We start from the raw sequence: 14317 nt of genomic DNA, 5'->3' as shown, positions 1-14317 counted from the left end.
GCGGTTTTTGCCGGGCTTCCGGACTATGGTAGTCCGGTTGCTCCACGGACTTTCGCTCTCTTCAATGACGTCTAGTTTCAACATATTGTCTATTTCGTCGAATGTTATTTGTTGTACCGCCGGAGATATAGGGTAATGCCTATCCTTCACCGGTTCGGCCCCCTGGACTAATTTAATGGTGTGTTTTTCAAGATCCGTGCGGCCAAGGCCTTTTTCTTCAAAAGTATCAAACTTTTTAATCACCTCATCCAGTCTTTGTTGTTGGTCGGCCGTCAGATGGTGTGGTTTCAATTTATGTTCCACATCGGGATTCTTAAAGGCATTAACTTTTTCGACATTTATCTCTTCAATAGCTATCAAATCTGGTGCCAACTGAAACTTCTTCCAAAAATCGATCCCTAAATAAAGACATTGTTCCAGATCGGGACATAAAAGTAAGACGATGTCCCCTTTAATTCCTTTGTACTCTACCTCACATTGGATTTTCCCTAGCACTCGGAACGCTTGTCCACTAGCCGTAGTTATGTTGTGGAATACTGGTTTAATCTCGAGGTCTAAATCGTCAATAAATTCGCGGCACCCTTTTCCGAGTAAGCTAACGGATGCCCCTGTATCCAGTAGCCCACTAATCCTTTTTCCTTTGAGGGCTATTTCGGCGTATATTCGGGGATCGTTTTGAACGGCATTCGCACGTGTGATAGCCTCTACTAATTCTCTTCTATATTGCCTCTTTTCCGCAGTTTTTTGACGAATTTTTATTATGCGTTTTGGCAAATTTGACGCTGGCCCATCATCACTGAATATTTTTGCCCTAATTCTATCATAGTTTTCCTGCCTGTCCTCAACTGATATATAATGTCTGCGTTTAGAATACGAGTTGTTTTGCTTGCCAATGAACTCGTCGATTACTTTTTTTTCATTATTTTTGTTTACGGTCTTTGTAATTATCGTTACTGGATTTATGCTGCAGTATTCTCCGAGGGACGTGCATCTCCTGCCTTCTCCACATCCCTCCTCCTGTTTCCCGATTGGCAATTAGGGCATACAGGAGTTTTCGTGTTGGGTTTTCCACACCGGTAGCAGAAGAGAGATCTCTCAGAGGACGGACAATCCCTAAACATGTGTCCATCGGCTCGGCAGTTCCAGCATTTTAGAGGTTTGATTTGCTGACTATTCACTCGAATCGCCGATATATCGTCTGTTGGATTCGTATCTTCATATTCCTCCTCAAACTCGATCTCACTTACTTGCCTCACCGGGCGTGGATGAGATGGTACTGGAGTCCTGAGGTCCCTTTTAGGGAAATTTTTTTCCACGTCCTTACACTCAATCCGCAACATCTCAACGGTAGCGACAGTCATTGGGTATATAACCGCCTTAATATTATCTCGCAAGTTGACTTTAATAATATTGATCATATCTTGATCAGTTATTGGATGTTGCAGACGAGAACGGAGTTGACCCATGGTGTGGAAATATGTGTCAATCGGTTCGTTGGCCATCTGTTTTCGGTCCACTAAATCTCTCATGGCCTCGAATGGCGATTTAGTGGTCCGGTATTGACACAAGAGGGCGTCCTTCAACCTGATCCACTGACTAAAATCATGTGTTCTTTGCCCTTGCCAGTACCATTCCAACGCTGGTCCCGAGACTAACAATCGAAAATCACGCAATATCTCCTCCCACGGGATCTGATATTGTCCCTGTAAACGCTCCAAGCGAAATATGAATTCTTCTATGGTCAGTTTTTGAACATTTCCGTCGAAATTCAATCCGAATTTGTCCACCCTAATCTTTAGATTCTCGTTTTTTGATGGAACCGGAGGGTTGGCTGGAGGATTTGCCGGATTACCAGTCGATGACATACTGTTAATGGGCACCTGAGGAGGTACACTGCCACTAGTAATAGGGGTCTCGAAATTCACCCCCCTGGGAATAGTATTATTGGCCGATATACTTATCCTTTCAACCGTTTTTACTAATGCGTCTAACGTTTTTCTAATTTCCTGCATTTCATTTCCTACTATACCCTTTATTTTGTCGTTTAGGTCTCTATCCGTCGGATTCCTTGAAGTCCCTGGTGTCGAAAAGCGTTCTCCACCACTATCTCCCCCTAGCTGTGCAGGGCCCGGAGCTGGGGCTTGTGAATTCGTTGTACCTGGGCGATTAATAATCGTTGCAGATAAGTCTCGTATTGGTTCGTTGTTTTCTGCCATATCTAATTCTGTTTCTTTTGTTCTTTTCTTTTTAGGTATTATTTTGTCCAAATCAGAGGGAGCATCAAAAGCTGGAGGCCAGTTTCGTTTAGTCGCAGAACGGGTTATAATTCCCTGGAACACCTACTGTATTTAAATATCTTATTTGAATATGCTTATCAATCTGTCACAGCTAATGGAATACGCAAATCTTTTACTATATATTGTCACTTTACTACTGGTTTTTGTTATCTAACTATCGTTTAATACGAATGTCAATATATATAAAAGTAAAATTTATTTAATTCTGTTTACTATTCACCAAACAGGAGGTTCATGGTCGTCTAATTAAGGGACTCTGTCAGGCGAGGGTATAAAAGTATCAGATCTCACTAATACTGACGAGCTTCAGGCTTTCTACAAACCCACTGTGTAGGATTTGGTTTGAAACAATGTCAGCTCTGAAGATCAAATACATAACTAAATAAGTATTCTTTAATTAAAGTGTTTCCCTTTGAATGTTCTTGACAACATTTATGGATTCTCTAGATAGGATTCGGAAACCATGGCAATCCTGTTTATTCTTTTACTAAAACTGAAGTTCTCATGGTCATTGGCCTATTAATACTCTACTTACGGCTTCTACTCTTGCCGCAATGGCTATCATTCTGTCCACTCGAAATCCTATATATAAGAGATCTTTTAATAAAAAAAAAACTAATTCACTAACAGACAAACACAGGTCAAAAACACAACATTCATAGTTACATTTGACGAACTAGAGCTTGCACCTGACCAATAAAATCTCTAAACTAGGCTAACCTAATATAACTAAACTTAATATTGCACTTTTAAACAGACACTATTTCGTAGTTCTGGTTGCAATACTAATTAGTTATTATTAGAATATGACTAGAAGATTTGGGCTATTTCATTTATTATCGGGCTATTTCCGAGTGCTTTGGTGTTATTGCACTTCTCTCAAACTCTTCAAATATCACATATAATCTGACACAGAAGACAATTATTTGGTTTGGGCGCCATTACTGTTACGACCACGCATCGCCGACTGCTATATCCGGCCACTCAGTACCCTCAGGGTGAGTTCTCAACCTATCCGAGGTCAGCCAGTGGTCCAACAGAAAAAAATGAACAAAACTACATCAATAAACAATAACACAACACACACAGAGAACATCCATCGGGATACAGGTCTCTTGGTGTTCAAGACCCCACTCAGCCCACCCTTCCATGATCCATATTTTCCATCCTCATTCCTATGGACCCCATAACCCCGTCTATCCTAACGCTTTTCCCTCAAACGACCATTTTTCCTCCCAAATCAAAAAGTCACTCCATGTTCATTCTTATAACATCAGTACAAAAACATATCTTTATTCAAAAAAAAAACTTGAAAAAAAAGAAAACCTTAATATCACTACAAGGCCACATAGCCATATAATAAAGTTAGTATTATTCTTGTACAACTTTAAAATCGAAAGTTACGTTAAATATTTGTCTTTAGATAGGACCTACAATCATCATGCGATGGGGCTAAAAAGGTCAATAGAGACCCAAATTATTCGGTTACTTATTTCCCCTACCTAATTGAGCTCAGTTAGATGGGTTTTCTTTACTTCCTACGGACTATACAACGAGTCCAAGAATTGCCACAATACCCCTTATCACGTTAATTGTACTGCCCTTTACAGTCTCAACGCAACAAAAGAGTAAAATATCAATTTAAAAAAAATCAAAGTTAAATAATAATTATACTTAAGTTAAATAAACGATATATGAATAGAAAATTGACGGTCTAAATGATTAATTTTGAATATATAAAAATAATGATTAATACGAGAAACACACAGGAACGAATTACATGAATAACAAAATATGTCATGGGATAAATAAAATCTTTCTTGCAATGCGCCTGATTGACGACTTTAAATTCTGGTTGGTTTTATCAATTATTATACCAGTTATATTAGTAAGAACAGTTCTATGGATGTAGAACAGTCTGTACGTGAGAAGAGTACACCAGAATATTCCTGGTTTTTGTCGTCACTGTTATAGTGCAGCAGCTGACGGCTACAGGGTGCTCCGGCTATTTAGTTTTTCTGGACAACGGCGGCGATTGGCCGGCAGCTACACGCTTTCCGGCGGACGCAGAACTTTCATATATTAATATTTATATCTTTATATTTGAATTTGCACGACCAATCGCTTGCACTTTTACAACAATTGGAAAGTATTCTGTGTCCTACCTTGTCGTGGTTGTGCTCTTTTGTAACCTCAGTCAGTTAAAGATGATCGTTCTCACTACTGCCACTTACACCATAGATAGTGTTTGTTTGTATTTCTTAGTAGATTTCCACTCCTTGATAAGCGTTTTCCACTATATGTCAGCATAAACAACTCCTATTTGAAAAAAACACTCTATTAAAGCATTTTCATCTCACTAATTTCCATTTCGTGCAACTTTATGAAGGTTTGTCTGACACTAATGCACTTACTTCGTATAATTTTTGTGAGATATTTAATTACTTTAGCGAAATTACTATCTCTGAGTCACACTAGCACACACGCTTAAGGCAAACTTCGTCCATACACCGGGATTTAACAAAGACAATATGGAGATTTTCTAACCATTTTCGCCTTTTATATGCGCCTTTTCCCAATGCATCTCTATTCCAATATTATTTAAATTTTAATTTGTGTTAGTAATGAAGTGTCTCTCTCATTTTTTTATAACGTATTTTGTTATTTTTCGAAATTCATATTTTATATATGGCGTTAAGCCGCTCTCATTTGTTTGCTATCAGAGACGGCAAATTTCACACCACCAACCCTGTACTGTGTACTATCGGGGATGTAAACACGCCCATATAAATGTCAGCTGTCAATCCAGTGACAGCTGGCATTAGAATACAAAAGAGATACCTTCAGCCATCTACCACCGAATTAAAGGACGTAGAATTATTGTAATTTCATGACAATAAACGGCAAAAAAATGAATTTTTTTGGCTAAACTCTTGCCGAAGTTGAGCATCAACATCCCATCCCTAATGGTGAGCATGGATAATGGCCGGGCGAACACGTATTTGGAGTTTGTAAAGTTGTGTGTTTTTCGTTTGTATAAAAAGAAAAACAACAACGCCACGGATCATTCACAATAACGCTAACACGTAAGTAAATAAAAGGAATTCTGTGTTTATTTACATTAATTAATCAATGGTTTTGTTTATTTCAGGTATTTGTTTGTCCATTCCGTTCTCCCAAATAACTTTACCCCCGGGAACCAGAGATGTAGTGCCTCAAAGGTGTCTATTCGACCCAAAAAAAAAAACATAGTCTCGCAAGTGTCATAGGGAGTGCACTTTTGGTTGATGGGATTTTTGTATGTGCAAGTGAGTTGACTTCTGGTCATCAACCCGCAACAACTAATTGCCCTGAGTTGTTGCGCATCAAGTTCATTTTTTCGCGTTCAAATCGCCAAACACAACTTATATTTCCTCACTTTTCTTCCATGATTTTCGAGCGGTCGTTCATTGTAAGGGTAGCGCGGATATGGAACCAACTTCCCGTGCTATTACGTACTTTCGCAATTCCTGTCCATATATTTGCAAGAAAATATGCTGATTTTGAACTTAATCGAATTTAATTTGCTGTTTGATTAACAGTGTTACCAGAGTAGTTCTTATAATATAAGATAAAATTCATTGAATTTTTTATTACGATGTAATAATCATTCTGATATTACTTATGCATTTGGGGAACCACTATTTATGCCTTTTGCATTGTTTTTAGGTTTATAATTAATTTTGTATTACGAATTTAATATTTTTATAGTAGTTGCTATTTAAATGGTTAAGTACAAGTACATTTATAGAAGGTAGAAGTGGCAATCAGCTGTATTCTTACTTTTTTGTTGTTAATTTAGTTTTCTACTCATGAAATTTGAAACTTCGAAATTTGAAACTTGTAGTAAAAATGACCTACCACAGTTCTGAATGCTTTATATTTACATTGTCATTCAAATTTGTTCTATTTTGGAGGATTTTCAAAATGTATTTATGTTGGTCCTGAGGAAATTTTTGGAACGACCCTATTATTCAATGTTTTCTTTGACAATTAATTTTCAATACCAACAATTGGTCTGTTCCAGAACTGCAAGAATCTACTAATTTGTACTATTTTTTCCGATAACATAAAGGGAAAATTGTTATCGTAGTAAAAATTAGTAGCTTCTTCCAGGTTCTGGAACAGAGCATATGTTGTTTTTGTAAATTTGTTAGTTGTTGTAATTCATGCACATACCTTCTATAAATTTACCTTGGTTAAGTATATTGTAATGTAAATTAAAGTGCCGTATGTTACTTCAACTCCCTAATTTAAAATCGAGTAGTTCGACGCTTTTTCTACTGCACCTTGTGAGTTAAATAGAGTTTGAATTACAAAGTATCACAAAATTTCAAAAAGTGGCACATTTGGTATCAAAATAAAAAAGTGGCACAGAAGTATCAGACCTATTAACTGCCTTAATTCAAATTAATTCGTGCATTAGAGATAAACCTATAACTCTGCGTGTTGCGTGTGCGTTCAAAAATACAAAAACAAAATACATGTATTTCAAATCGAAAACAAAAACAAATACATGTATTTTGTTTTTGTTTTTTCGAACGCACACGCAACACGCAATTAATTAGGTAAAGCCTTTATCCACATTCTTAACCCTGCGTTTACAAATGCCAGTATTGGCGAGACAATAGCAAAAATACAAACCTTTTTCACAAATACATTTAAAATTTTTTAAATATGTATAAAGAAAAGTATGAATGTATTGGTGAAAATGGTTTGTAACTTTGCTATTGTCTTGAAAGTACTGTCTCTGTGTAAACGTCTAGTAATGCATAAAATCAAACTGAATTTAAAAGGCATTTACATAGGTATTTCAATATGGCAATACCGTAAAACAGGGCCGCTCATTTCTTCACGGTAGCGTAAATTGAGAGTAAAGTCCAATTTACATATGCACATTAAATGATTTCGTTTTACGAAATCTTGTGCTATGTTTACATTTACGAAATCCACTCGATTTCATCTGTCAAATCCATAGGTTAAACGTCAAATGAAATCCAATGGATTTTAGATGAGATTTCATTTGACGTTTGAGATATGGAATTGACAGACGAAATCGAGTGGATTTCGTAAATGTAAACTTAGCACTAGAATCAAATGAAGTGTATTTTCATCTGTTTTTTGCGTCATTTGCTTACGCACACAATCGCACATACACACTTATACAATAACACAAACACACGCACACAATATATTTATTCAGAAAAATAGGAATTTCACAACACAAATGTGTATCGAATAACTTAAATTAATTCTAAAAACAAAAAAACATAATTTTTGCAAGTTTTTTAAACATTTATTTTCACTTTTGTCATCGTTTGAGTATTTTTGTTTTTCTACAACACACACAACCAAACAAAGACATCATAAAACAGTTGCATTTTTTGGTAGTTTATGACGAAAAAGCAGGGTTGCGTATAATAGTATGGTGTTTTCGTGCGTTGTTTAGAATAAATGACGTAGCTATCGTCATTTATTTTTGTATGGTAAATGACGCAAAATGTTGCCTGTTTTAGCAAATAATTGACGAAACAGCTCTAAATGACGAAAAAGTTGCTAATGTAAATTGGACATAAACATCAGTCGTTGTTTGGCCTGCAACAGAGAAACACATCTTCAATGTGAGCACCTCTGCCGTAAAATAGAGCCTATATCAATGGTGCACAAGAAGAGAATGCTTTTTGGGTTTTTGTATGGGAAAGAATATTGTGGTTAACTTTTTCGTAAAGACGCGCGCATGGCTGGCCTATATTCAGCTTTGTTCCTTTACTTTTTTAATTGTTAAAGTGGTTAAAGAGAAAACTGCCAAAATTGCTCAAAATTCCACTCTCGTGACTAGTTTTAGCAGAAAAGTAAAGGAACGAAAAAATGGTAGACTAGTAGCAATATCAAAAAGAAACATAAGAAACATAGCCTGTGGTAGAAGAGAAAGATATTTTTGAACTTTCTTCTCTACCTCTCTCTTAAAAATTGCTTCCAGTTTTACCACTTTTTGGGTTTAAGGAACGCTTTGCAGGTTAAAAATGGTAACAAATGGTTAAAATAGTAACCTTAGGTAAGTAAAGGAACACAACTTTCATATGAGGGAGAGGGCATATTCATGCACCTCCCCAATCCCCGGATTTGAATCCTATCCTTGGTTTACATTTACGAAATCCACTCGATTTCAACTGTCAATTCCTTTGCGTATACGTCAAATGAAAACTCAACTGAAATCGATTCGATTTCATTTGACGTTTGAGCAATGGAATTGACAGTTGAAATCGAGTGGATTTCGTAAATGTAAACATAGTACTATAGAAAATTTATGGAGTATTTTGAAGACAAATATAAGAAGTCATAACATCTAAAGTATAGGAACCCTAAAAAATGACTCGCATGAAGAATAGGGAAGACATTCAGATTTCTAACAAAAATTTAGTTAAATCTATGCCAAAAAGGCTATGAGCTGTAATAGCACGGTTACACTACAGCTTTTTGCCGGGTTAACCCACTTCATGAGGATTTATTGCTTAATCTGGTCAAATCTGACCAGATTTGCCATACAAAAATTAAATCCTCTCATGACTGGGTTTATTTTAAATCCGGCACAAATCCACCAAAAATACAGTGTTGTATTCGGTATTTGTGCAAAAAAATCCAACTCTACTCAAAAAGTACCAAAAGTTGCAACTGTTTTTGCAACAGAGTTTGTCGTGTTTTACACGTTTACGATTGGTCGCATGAGATTTTATGGAGTTAATAAATCTAAAATTATTTGAAAATCATAAAATTATTTATTATTTTACATTAGACACTTTTTTAACAAAAAGTACGATTGATACCATGACACAAAAGTGTATTCCTGAGTGTTAAATATACCAATATGAGCAAAGAGGGGACGATATCTCATACGAGAAATTTTAAAAGTGTAAAACACGACTTTATTCGTTATTTTGTATGTATACGTAAACAAACATCAGCTGACAGTTTATATCCTCGAAAAGCTAAGTGTAACCAGCAAAGATTAACCCAGTGGATCTATTAAATCCAGTGGGTTAACCTTCAATAGTGTAACCGGGGTATAAAGGATAACAAAAGCTTTGTTCCTTTACTTTTTTAATGGTAAGGGTGGTAAAAGAGGAGAGTGTCAAAATTGCTCTCTCATGAACATTTTTACCAGAAAAGTAAAGGAACGGAAAATGGTAGATCTGGCAGCAATGTTAAAAAGAAACATAAAAAATCAGTTTTCGTCTTTTAAGCCTTTACCTAATTAACTGCGTGTTGCGTGTGCGTTCAAAAATACAAAAACAAAATACATGTATTTGTTTTTGTTGTCAATTTGAAATACATGTATTTTGTTTTTGTATTTTTGAACGCACACGCAACACGCAGTTAATTAGGTAAAGGCTTTACGTCACAGTTTTTACTTTAGTTTTGTCAGCGTTCGACTTTTTCTTCTGTTTATCGTCAATTTTCTTTATCATTGTGAAATAATCGTCAAACAAAAGTCGAGAAATCAGTTCTGCCATTTTTTGCCTGCAGAAATTTTGGTGGTAGCCTGTGGTAGAAGAGAAAGCCATTTTCGCTCTCTCACCACTCTCACTCTCTTAAAAATTGCTTCCAGTTTTGCCACTTTTCGGGGTTAAGGAACGCTTTGGTTAAAAATGGTAACAAATGGTAAAGATGGTAACCTCAGGTAAGTAAAGGAACACAGCTAAAGGATATCATACCATGTGCTAAAAACCTAAGAAATTTTAGTGTGGATAATTTTCACTGTGAAGTAGAAACCGATGTTGTTTAACAATTTTTATACCCTCCACCATGAGATGAATCAGCGTGCAATTCTACATCGATATAGCCATGTCCGTCCGTCTGTGGAAATCACTCTAGCGTCCGAACGGATTGAAGTAGGTGGATCAAATTTTGATAAAATCTATTATATGTACATAGGACTTTTGGTATTGAAAGCGGGCTATGTAGGTCCACGTTTTCGTATAGCACCCATATAAAGTGACGAGTCGCCGCTCTAAGGAATTTGTATGATATTTGTCCCATTCCGAATCGGTTGTAATTTGGTGTTTTGTGTTTTCAGATCCATGTTTTGGTGTAGCCCCCATATAACGCCCCATATATAGTACGCGTCACTTAAAGATATTTTGAATGCATTAGACCCATTTGACCACAGAACCAGTTGTAACTTTGTATTTTGTGTTCCCAGAGGCTAAGAAACATTTCTACCATAAAATGTTTATATAGGTCCACGTTTTGATATAGCCCCCATAGGACGATATCTCCCGATTTTCGGTATTTTGAAGGTTTTAGTCTCATTATCGCACCGAAATAGCTGAAATTTGGTATTCAGTCTTCGTTGGGGGTATAAAACTTTCCCCCCAAAATTTGTAGGTATAGGTCCACGCCTTCATATAGCCCCCATAGAACTTACCTCCCGATTTTCGGTGTTTTGAAGGTTGTGAACCCAATATTCCTCAGAACGATACCTCCTGATTTTCGGTATTTTGAACGTTGTGACATCAATATCCCAACGAAATGACTGACATTTGGTAGTTAGTCTTCGTTAAGGATATACAACTTTTCGTCTGAAATTTGTGGGTATAGGACCACGCACTCATATAGCCCCCATAGGACGACATCTCCCAATTTTCGGTATTTGTGGTATTCACTTCAGTACAGTGACGATATCACCAGATTTTCGGTATTTTGAAGGTTTTAGCGTCATTATCACACTGAAATGTCTGAAATTTGGTATTTTGGTTTTCAATTGGGGTATTAAATGTTCCATATCAAATTCGTCGGTATAGGGTCACGTTTCGATATAGCCCCCATAGAACTTACCTCCCGATTTTCGGTGTTTTAAAAGTTGTGGCCTCAATATTCCTCGATATAGCCCGCATAGAACTTACCTGCCGATTTTCGGTGTTTTGAAGGTTGTGGCCTCAATATTCCTCAGAAATGGCTGATATTTGCTATTTAGTCTTCGTTGGGGGTATGAAACTTTACCCCAGAAACTTGTCAGTACAGGTCTAGGCTATTTTGAATATTTTAGCTACATTTTCCTCCAAATTGGCTCCAACTTCGCACTTGGAATTTCAAAAGATCAAGAAACTTCTGCACCGAAAGTGGTGAAGATAGGTCCCATATAACGGTATCTCCCGATTTAAGGTATTTTGTGGCTTTTAGCTCTATTTTTGACCGGATTAGCTGAAATTTGACATTTGAGGTTCCCAATGACCAAAAAACTTCTCCACTAAAAATTGACAATATAGGTCCATATTTTGGTATAGCCGCCATATAACGGTACCGCCCTATTTCAAACATTTTTCAGTTTTTAGCTACATTTGCAGACCGAATTAGCTATAACATGTCGTTTAGGATTCCCAGTGATCCAGAAACTTCTCCAACAAAATTGATAGACATAGGTCCACGTTTTATTGTAGCCCTCCATATAACAGTACCAACCATGGTGGAGGGTATAAAAAGTTCGGCCCGGACGAACTTACCGCTTTATTACTTGTTATTTTATCTAAATTTACCTGAATGTTGTTAATTTTATTTTATTAATTTTCAGTTAAGACGCTAATGTAAAAATATAAAAAAGAACAAAATCATTTTCATTAACCTACTCTAAGCAATCGCAGTTTTAATGAAAGAAAATGAAGTGGATGCTTTTGACTGTGACTCACTGTACCCAGCAAAAAGTTTGCATCCGCGGATGCAGTTAAATCACTAGAACAATTGCCGCTGGAGTACATCTTTTCCTATGAATTCACCTATGAATTTTACAAGAGAGCGCGCAGCTAGGATGCACTCCATTTTGCTTCCACGGCACACAGCTAGGATGCACTCCATTTTCGAAAAACTCCAACTCCACTTCAAAAATAATTTGCGTCTCGTGAATTGCAGCAATGTTCATAACTTTAGTTCGTATTTCTTTATTTTTTATAAAACAAATCCTTAGAATTTTAACACTCTTTCTTGTGTTCAGAAAAAAAGACTGCGACTGTAGGGATAAATAAATTGGATTGCTTGGCTGGGGATTTTTAAGCGAGTGCTTCCAAAATGTATCGAGCGCAGTGCATTTTCATAAAGGCCGCGGCACATACGGTCCGTTGAGCGTCGCGTTGCAACAACCACATGAAAATTTCAAGAACAAACTTGGCATCACTTACACATTTTTCATGTGGTTGTTGTTTTCAACACGCAACGCGTCGCACAACGGACCGTATGTATTTGGCCCATAACTCCGTGTGGACTGCGTCGAAAGATGTATTGAAATCATAACTCTGCATTGCACTACTTCCTAACTTTTTTGCTGGGGTAGTGTTGATATTTCTTCTGTAATGAAAGTTTTAAAGGATCTAATAACAATTCTATTAATTTTAGTTACCAAACGAGCTCATTAAAAATTTACATTTTTGCTTTTTAGTCCCGGTCCACACTAAAGTGATTTCATTGAAAAATTTGCATGTAATTGCGTCTCTAGATCGAGTTCCATAGTCCCGGGCCACACTAGAGTAATTTCAATGAAATTTTAACATGAAATTATTCGTCTCTAGATTGAGTTCCATAGTCCCGGTCCACACTAAAAGATTTCATGAAATTAGGTGTTCTTAAATCGAATTCCCCACTACAGCAATTTTATTATTTTACTCTACTATGGACGTCGATCTAGAGACGCATAATTTCATATCAAAATTTCAGTGAAATTACTGTAGTGTGGCCCGGGACATAGTAGAGTAAAATCATGAAATTGCTGTAGTGGGGAATTCGACCTAAGAGCACCTAATTTCATGAAATTTTTTAATGAAATTCACTCTAGTGTGGACCGAGATATAGTAGAGTAATATCATGAAATTGATATAGTGAGGAACTCGATCTAAGAATGCCTAATTTGAAGAAATTTTTTCAATAAAATCGCTCTAGTTTGTACCTGGACTTAGCACAAATACATTCATAATACCAATGAGTTCCCGGAAAACACAATGCCGGACGTCCGACGCGTCTGCTCAAAGTCCTAAGTTTTTTCCGACGCGTCTGACCGACTACGGTCCGAACTCTGTCCGACTAGTCTGACGAAATTTTTCCCGTCCTCTCTCTCCCTCTCTGAAGGAATAGAAAAATCTATTTTCCCTTGTGCAAAATTAAGTGTAAATAAGCAGAGATAAAAGAATTGTACATGCTTCGCTCGCACATTGTAAATGTGTAATTGTTGATGTGCTGACGTAGATGCAGTACGAACGAAAAATTGAGTGCTCGGATTTTAATTTCTGTATCGGAGAACAAATTTGGTTTATTTTTGTTATAGTACGGTTACAACCCACTTCATGAGGATTTATTTGACGTTTGCGCTATGAAATTGACATTTGAAACCCAAACCCACTGGGTTAATCCGGTTAAGTGTAACCGGGGTATTATGCGTGTTGATGCATGATAGTGTTTATTTATTTATTTATTTATTTATGCCTGAACAACAAGACAAGGTCTTATAAATTACAGTTCAGGATTATAATTATAATAATATCACGTCCAACTTAAACTAAAGCTTGTACAAAGATAAATTTATATGAACATATTTTGAGTGTATAAGTTAAATAATGATGTTTTTGAAGTTAATTTTTAAAATCACAACCTAAGGGATGTTCAAAGTAAAAAGTTACAGATTTGTGTGAGAAGTCAATATGGAATAAAAAAATATAATTAGAAATTGAACGTTATAATAATGTGTTTAGAAAAAAATGTTCCAGTTTATGTTTAAAAGTGGATGCGTTGTTGATGCGTTGTAAATCGTGTGGAAGAGTGTTCCAAAGACGTGTAGCGCCAATAAAAAAATGCCATTTTGAGACTAGACTTTTTCTTCTTTTGGGTTTGATGGTTCTCCCTCTATATGATCTACTGAATGAAATCCTTTGGTAAAGATAGTTAGGTGAATGTGTAGTAATAATTTTGTGCAAAAACTGCAAGGACCTAATTTTCATTAGGGT

At 36.4% G+C, this 14317-nt stretch overlaps 1 long non-coding RNA gene across 1 annotated transcript; it reads left to right on the top strand.

The window, feature by feature from the left end:
* The first annotated feature begins 5095 nt into the window (after window positions 1-5095).
* Window positions 5096-6731, top strand: LOC141392807 (uncharacterized). Its single transcript, XR_012409878.1, has 2 exons — window positions 5096-5383; window positions 5449-6731. It is a non-coding gene; the product is annotated as an uncharacterized lncRNA (long non-coding RNA).
* Window positions 6732-14317: the final 7586 nt, after the last annotated feature.

This window comes from Musca autumnalis, unplaced genomic scaffold (genome assembly GCF_047663935.1).
Source record: "Musca autumnalis isolate F117 unplaced genomic scaffold, ASM4766393v1 scaffold_2, whole genome shotgun sequence".
Classification (NCBI taxonomy): domain Eukaryota; kingdom Metazoa; phylum Arthropoda; class Insecta; order Diptera; family Muscidae; genus Musca; species Musca autumnalis.
Note: the sequence above shows the minus strand (reverse complement) of the source record. Positions and strands in the feature narration are given on the sequence as shown.